This window comes from Neomonachus schauinslandi, chromosome 5 (assembly GCF_002201575.2).
Source record: "Neomonachus schauinslandi chromosome 5, ASM220157v2, whole genome shotgun sequence".
In the NCBI taxonomy this organism is placed as follows: Eukaryota; Metazoa; Chordata; class Mammalia; order Carnivora; family Phocidae; genus Neomonachus; species Neomonachus schauinslandi.
The window spans coordinates 36,382,168-36,391,040 of NC_058407.1; positions in this window are offsets into that span (position 1 = coordinate 36,382,168).

An 8,873-nucleotide genomic window follows, 5' to 3' on the forward strand; every position below is an offset into this window, starting at 1 on the left:
TGAAATATCAAGGCAACAAAATTTAAAATTTTAAATTAATAAAGCACCAACTCTTTCACATTAAAATATTTTAATAATTTGCTTAAAATCTGAAGTTTATGATTTAAAATACAGTTTAGTACTTTTTTTGATCTTGTAGATCTAAAAGAATAGACAAAATAACATCTAATTTTATTACTTGAGAAAAAGTTCCAATGAGAAAAATTATGTGAAAATCTCATTGAGCTTTGCATAGATGGTGTTAGAGGAATGATATAGGAGAAAGGGGAGAGGTCTAGACAAAATTTTAGAAAATTTTCCAGATATTTTAATATAGCACTGTCTTTATTAGTCACTGTACTGAATTATCACTGGGTGATATAAATCACTTTAAATATTTTCTCAGTAGGGCGCCTGGGTGGCTCAGATGGTTAACGTCTGCCTTCGGCTCAGGTCATGATCTCAGGGTCCTGGGATCGAGTCCCACATTGGGCTCCCTGCTCCTTGGGAGCCTGCTTCTCCCTCTGCCTTTCTCTCTAGCTCTGTCTCTCATGAATAAAAAAAAAAAATCTTTAAATATTTTCTCAGTAAACTTTTATTTACTCTCATATATCAAATAAATTCTGAAGAGAGTTAACATGTCAGAACATCTTGGAGAAAAATAATAAAAACTGGAAGAATATTTGGACTTTAATAGGCAGTGTATGACCTGAGCTGAAATCAAGAGTCCCACACTTAACCGACTGAGCCACCCAGGTGCCCCTAGAGATTTAGTTTTAATAAGTGAAAGTCCAGCAGAGAGTTAATATAGTCTTTAGCTGTATAAGAAAAAACATATCTCAGTTACAAAAGCTGACAGCAATAAACAAATGATGAGAATGGTTAAATATAAAATTAAAGGAAACTGTGAAAGTGAAGCAAATGACATTATAGCAATGTAAAAAATTGTATCATTTGAAATAGAAGTGTCATCTCAATAGAAATTAGTAACCTGTTAGCTATATGAAAATGCGATTATTGGGGCGCCTGGGTGGCTCAGGCATTAAACATCTGCCCTAGGCTCCGGTCATGATCCCAGCATCTTGGGATTGAGCCCATATCCAGCTCCCTGCTCAGCAGGAGACCTGTTTCTCCCTCTCCCACTCCCCTTGCTTGTGTTCCCTCTCTTGTTTTGTCTCTCTCTGTCAAAAATGAATAAAATCGGGCGCCTGGGTGGCTCAGTTGGTTAAGCGACTGCCTTCGGCTCAGGTCATGATCCTGGACTCCCAGGATCAAGTCCTACATCGGGCTCCCTGCTCAGCAGGGAGTCTGCTTCTCCCTCTGACCCCCCCACCCCTCATGCTCTCTCTCTCTCTCATTCTCTCTCTCAAATAAATAAATAAAATCTTTAAAAAAAAATAAAACCTTAAAAAAAAAGAAAATGTGATTGTTGTTTTGATAACTGAAGAAAAAGATTTCCAATTTATTGAATCCTGAAGATTGTCTAAGATATTTTGTAAAGCTTTGTTCACTGAAGTGGGAAAAAAATGAAATTAAGCCTATCAAATAAATATTTCAAGAAATTATCTTGTGGGTCAGTCAATATTGAATATGTAAAAATTTCAGAAGAATTTAGATAATAAAGGGAATATATTTTAATATTAGTTTATATATAAATAAATTTATATATTACTATACAGATTGCTTAACATTTTTTCACAGTATTAAAAATGTTTAATTTTTTAAAGTTTAATTGGTATTATTTAAGCAAAGGCATAATTTGAGAGAGTAGCACCATGAACCAAATAATAGACATTAAGAGATATTCTCTACTTATTAAATAATATATCACCAGTGACTATAACTTTAAGTGGGATATCAAAGAGGTTGGTGGGGCTCAAGATCATGACTTTGATAGGTGTGTTACTTAGCTGTTTACAACTTTGTCAAACAAAAGATTATATCAACAATTCATAAAATCAACAATTTATAAAAATCAACAAATGATTTAGAAATTATTAGAATTATTTGATCAGGGGTGCCTGGGTGGCTCAGTCAGTTAAGCATCTGTCTTCAGCTTAGGTCATGATCTCAGAGTCCTGGGATGGAGTCCCGCATCAGGCTCTGATCAGCGGGAAGCCTGCTTCTCCCACTCCCTCTGCCTGCCACTCTGCCTACTTGTGATCTCTCTCTGTCATATAAATAAATAAAATCTTTTAAAAAAGAATTATTTGAGCAATGATTTGCATTATAGGTTATTATTATTTAGTATTTTATAACATCGTGTATTTAGATAATAAGGAACTTGATTTTAAATATTGATCTGTATTTTAATTTATATTAGTATAGAGAGTCTTAAATATTTTTAATATGACCCTTGAATAAAGGGGATATTTTCTCTATCCCTTCTAAACAGATTCATAATTTGCATGGAGAAAAAAGAAGACTCACATCTTTGCCCATTCCAGCTCTCAGGAAGCAAAAAGAGCAAGAGGATATGCTCCATGCTTTGTGTCTTCAAGGTCTGGGTAGCCCCTCTCAGGACTTTTTAGGAGGGAGTAAGCTATGGTCCCATTCATCTGCTGTCAGGCATATGGGGGAGACGCAGTGAGAAGGAACTGAAGCAAGATTTCCAAAGTGTTAGCAGAGAGAGGGCACCCGGCCTTAATCGCAGCAGGTAGAATCCCACACACAATCTGTCTGGAGAGAGAGACTCCCACAAAAGAGAGTGCTGAGAGACGAGTTCTGAGCTCAGTTCCAAGATCTAAAAAACATCCTTGAAGCTGGCTGTATTCATTTTCTACTGTTGCTATAACAAATCGCTTACCAAAGTAGAGAGGCTTAAAATGTCAGCCATTTATTAGTTCACAGTTCTGTAGGTCAGAAGTCAGAGTAGACCTATCTGGGTTCTCTGTTCAAGGTCTCACAGGTCAAAATCAATGTGTGGGCCAGGCTGGGCTCTCATATGGAGGCTCTGGATAAGAATATGCTCCCAGTCTCATTCAGATCATTGGCAGAGTTCAGGTCCTTGCAGTAGCAGGACTGAGGTCCCCATCTCTTCCCTGGCTGTTAGCTAGAGGTAGGTCACTCTCAGCTCCTAGAGACCACTCTCCTGTCCTTTTATATGGCCCACTTCATCTTTAAAGCCAGGAACAGCACATCAAATCCTTCTTGTCCTTCAAATGTCTCTGACTTCCCCTTCTACTACCAACTAGAAAAAATTCTTAAAAAAAAAAAAAAAAAAGCTCATTGATTAAATTAGGCCCACCTAGATAATCTCGATGGTAAACTTATTAGTAACCTTAAATACATCTATATAATCCCTTGTGCCATGTAATCTAACATAATCATGGTCATGGTATCTCATCATATTCACAATCCTGGAAATCAGGGTGGGATAACAGAGGGCACCATCACTGAATTCTGTGTACTATGTGGGCCAATCCATCTAACATTACTTTTCCTTTGAGGGCACAAGAGAGGAATGGGGTGGGAGTCTGGAGTGCAGTGTCTGGTATAATGTAGCAGTGGTATAACATATGGCAACCTGTGCCCAACTGCAGGGAGGGGGGGTTAGGGAGGCATGATTTCTTCATAAGATCAGGTCTGTGTGTGATGTTAGTCCCGGCTTCTGAGTCTGGTTCTCAGTTTTCCTGGAGACTGTGTGAAGTACTCAATATCCTCTAGAAAATTTATTTTCTGATCAAACTATTCAATGTTTGTGTTGCTTTCAGTTTAAAGTCAACACTAACCTAATGGTTGGTCATATTTTCTTCTTTTCAGCTTCCAAAGTTTTGTTCTTGTATTTTTTTTTCTTGCCTAGAATGCATACCTACTGGAGATGCCACTTGCACATAAAGTCTTCTCTCATTTCCTCAAAAACTGTGCTTACCCCTTCACCTTGGCCCCAGCAATTTCTTTTTTCTTTTTCCTTAAAATGTTATTTGTTACTTATCACAATTTACCTGTTTAGTTGTGTGTTGTATCATCCCTAGAATCTATTGTATAGCTTGAAAAGTCTTTAAGGATATGGTAGTGGGTTGAATGGTGCCCACCATGCCCCAGCAAAAGATAAGTCCATGTTGTAATCCCTGGAACCTGTGAATGTGACCTTATTTAGAAAAAGAAACTTTTTAATGTAATTAAGTATTTTGAGATGAGATCATTTCCAGAATTGGGTTTTTCCTACCTAGATCCAATAACAAGTGTCCCTATAAGGGAAAAGCAGTGGGAGATCTGAAATAGAGATGTACCAAGACACAGAGGAGAAGGCCATGTGAAGATGGAGCCAGAGATTAGAGTTATGCAACCCCAAACCAAGGAATGCCTGGAGCCACTAGAAGCTGGTCTCAGAGGCAAGGAAGGATTCTATCCTAGAGCCTATAGAAGAAGTACAGCTCTACTTTGATTTCAGACTTTTAGCCTCCAGAACTGTCAGAGAGTAGTTTTCCATTATTTTAAGCAACTCAATTTGGGGTCACTTGTTATGGAAGCCCTGGGAAGTCATTACAGATATCATCATAGAATCTTCAATGGCATTCTTTCTATAACTGGCTATGATCAATTACTTGTAAACACCACTGCATGTGGACCAGCCAATGGCAATTTTTCTAGACATGTGGTTTTCATTACCGCATCTGAGTTACCTGGGTACTGTGATGGACAACTGTGGTTTTGCCTTCCTATCATCAAGTCTTCATTCTTCTAATAATAGCCCCTACTTTTATTTTGGGGATCTACCTTTCCCCTTTAGTGGAACTGCCCAAGTTTCTTCACTTCCTCTGGCCAACTGGAGGACATAAGACCCAAACTTTGCCTATCAAATGCTCTTTCCTTAAAGTTTGAATCTTCAGAAAATTGAGGCAGAGACTCAGTAAGAGTGTAATTCATTTTTTTTTTGAAAGAAGTACCCCAGAGAAACTTTACTAATTACTGTTACCGAGATCAACTGAGCTTCCTAATGCCTCTCCTTTGCAAAGCCTGCTCCTTCAACTTACTGTGGAATGCTATGAACTATCTCAAATGTGTCTAAGACCATTTTTGTGCTTAGATTTATAGAGTTGGTTCTTTTCTTTGCATACTACCCGAGACAGCTACTTGTTGATAGGAACATTCCTAAGACTCGTCCTAGACCAGAATCAGAATCTGGATCAGAATCTTTTGAGGATGAATTTCATAACCCACAGGCAATTCTTTTTTCTGTTATTCCTTTCTCTTAAAAATGTGTAATATTTGTTGTATCTATTATGACACTACACTTATCTTGGACTTGGACAAAAATACGATTTTCCCTTATTACCCATTAGTCTCACTTTTCTATTCCAATCTTTAAATGCTAATGGAAATATCAAAATTGGATGGCAAAAACTGTTGCCTCAAAAGTATTTATGGTTCCTATATATTTTTATGAAAAGAATATAGCCCCACAATCATTGGTAAATCCCAAAGACAAACTAAGGTTGTACTTTGGTAATTCTCAGATTCTACTTTTTTTCTTAAGTAGACCTTAGGCTAGAAAATGGGACAAGGAATACTTAGGATCCTATGATCTCCATTCCTAATCGTAAACTGAACCAGAAATTTCTAGTGGGAAGTACTTATAGAAGTTATTTTGAAAAAATCTCAGGTATGAAAAAGGTAACTTTTAATGTTTCTCTATATACAACACAATGCAATTTTGTTCACAAGGCCTGTGACTGCTAAAGGTAGATAGTAAAATCTTATCAATTCAGGAGAACCCAATCACTTCCACTGTGAAATGTAGTCACCTTGAGGGTACTGAGTTAACTCAGACTGTTTCTCATCCTCTTCTCTTTCTCCTGTCCTCTATAGAGGCACCATGAATTCCTGACCAATGCCAATATTGGCAAGTGGGAACCCCTGATCCAACTACATTCTTCTGTTGTCCCTGGCCTCTCCTGGGGGTAATTCACTGAATCCGGAAATAGGCAGTTGGTCTTTGTTGCATTCACTGCCAAAGGTCCTACTGCTGCAATAATCTCTGGTTATTATGAATATATATCATGCAACCTTTCCCCCACTATTAGGCTTTTTGTAGTCCGCTGGCCTCAGCATTTCCTCTCTTCTACTTGGGGCTGGGGGAATCTGTGACACTGCTCTCAGACCCAGGCACTGGGACACCCCCCCTCAGTCATTCTGCTTTATTGCTCAGGGACCATGTTGGAAACTTGCAGGAGTACCTTGTGAAAACTTGTAGTCTTTTATATTCTGGGAGACTCTCAAATATGGGCTTCTATCACAGTTTTCATTATGCTACTATACACCACCCCCAATTCCAGCAATGTGGAATCTTTGAGCACCTTTCAGGGATCCACAATCTAAATTCTAGCCATTTCCTCAATGATTTTCCCTTATTACCCATTAGTCTCACTTTTCTATCTTCCGTAGATAGGAAATTGTTCTTACACTGTCATACGTCCCTCCTCATCCTCTGATTTATCCATAAACACTATGCTTGAGAACTCCAAGGATCTTAGTCTTTGGAGATCATCAAAGTCTTTTATTACTCAAAAAAGCTTAGCTTCTATAAGAGAAACACTTGTTTTCAAGACTATAGCTTATACCATGGACTTCTTAAAAAGCCTAATTTGAACCTTAAAGATGAGCAATGCCTTCTTCTTGGTTATAGTCTCACTGGCCCTTGGTTATATTCTCACTGGCCCATCAGCAAAAGCTCTTCCTAAGCACAGCTCTTGTGGCTGCCTGGATGGTGAAAGGATAATTGGTATGAGCAATCATGAGGGGGGGAAAAAAAAACCTCAAGTTAGTTTATATCAGAGTTAACCATAATACTTTACACAAGGAATCAGTAAAATGGAAATACTATTAAAGGTTTCTTTTATATTTCTTTTTCTACTATCTTGAAAATTGTAGTGAGAGCTAAGCCCTAGTAAAACACCTACCTATGTTATAAATGGCCAAAATCAGACATGAGTCAGCTTATGTATAACAGAGAGACAGAGTGAGACTTACTTTAAAGGCACTGAGCTATCTCAAGTCATTCAAGGACAAGAATGAGATTGTTGGTTTAGAGGCAACTGAAACAAGGCATGTTTATACCATGAGGACCGCTCAGAACCAGCCCTCCCAGCTCACCAGGGTCAATTATTAAATTCAGGAATTTTGAAAGCTCCTTGTAAAACACAGCCATTATTAAAAATTAAACAAAATTATAATTAAGTAAATCATTTAGGTACTAATTAATCAGGTCTCATCATTTCCTGATTTTTTGGCCATTAATGGTTTTAATATTACCTATTTGATATTTTATTATTATCTATGCTCTTGAAACTATATACATTAATTGTATCTGTGTGTTGGAAATACTATATAATGGTGTACTGCTAGGGATTTCTTTCAAATTCACATTAAGTGACATCCCATTAGTAGTTTGAAATCAGTTATGATAGGAGAATTTACACCATAGTAATTGGCAAATGTTATAATCAGGCCTTAAAAAAATTTTTTTTTTTAATGAGGAATGGGTTGTTAAACATCTTTCAGCATACCAATGTTCAGGAGTCTTTCTATTTCCCATGTCGTTCCTCTTATCATTTTATGCCTCTCCTTCATTATTCTTTTCTCCCTGTTGGTCAACTATCTGTGTTTTTATACATGTGGGAAGAAACAAATACAGAGGTCTAAAGATCCACTGTTTATAAGCAAGTCACTCAAAGATAGTACTGTTACAATGGCTCCTGTGAGGACCCAGGAGATGGACTGAGATCAGAAGAAATTCCCAGAACGGGGATGCTGGGTAGATAATCTCAAAATCATCCACTGTATTACCATGGTCACATTCCTGGTTCAGAGCTTTCCCTTAAAAGAGTCTCCCATACAGCTGCTCAGGGTATCTCCAGGAAGTCCATTTCCTTGTGTTCTAATTTTCTTCTTCTCAATCTAGCCTCTTGTCACTGTCCTCAATGCAAGCTAACGAGCCCTTTTTGCCAGACTCAAATGGCTAAATTGGCCTCTTCCTCTGAAAGTGGGACTTTGACGTAAATTTAAGTGCAGGAGTAGACTTCAGGCTTCCCATAGAGGGCCAATAAGACAGAAAGATTCTTTTTGAAAGCAAGTTAAACTCTAATTGACCCCAGGAAGTTCAGAGGGCCTATTTTCCCAAACTCTCATAACTCTAGTTAATTTGTTGAAAAATGCATTCATAAAATATGAAGGGTTCTTGTTCAAAATTATTTCAAAGACTATCAACTCTCTTGAGCTTTCTTCCCAGCCAAGATTATTAAAAAGTGCTTAGTGGACAGAATGATGCAACTAAAGTCCCTCTACAAAAGTGATGTATTGTTCTGATTACATGACAAACTTACACACAATCTTTGCTTGACATGGAAAAACCAACCACTGTGGGGGTTCCTTGTTGGATTCTGTCACATGAAGATGAAATTCCAGAGGTTCCATTCTTCTTCTTTCAAAATTTTAAAAATCAGCTGACTCTCTTAGAAATCCATTTGTGACTAATGACACACAGTATCTATTGCTCTTCTGGTTGACTTTTGTACCAAAATTATTTATCCACAATAGACTTTCTTTCTTTCTTTTTTTTTTTTAACAGATAAGTAAGTGAAATACCTACTAACCCAATTTTTAAAAGTTCATACTCAAATGTTAAAGGTTTCTTATTTTTTGATTCCAACAATTCTATATAAACTGGACTTTTGAATCAAAGAAACCACAAGCAAATTGAGAATAAAGCATGTTTTATGATGCCATGCCAAAAAGTTATTTTAATTTCCAAAATTAAAACTCTTACCATTCTCATTAACATAGTCCTGGATCATGTCTAATATCTACTTTACCAGCTATCAGATATTTAGACAACTAGGTCAGAGCTCTTTCCACTACTCCCTTCCCAATACCTCTGCACAGTTGATTTATTC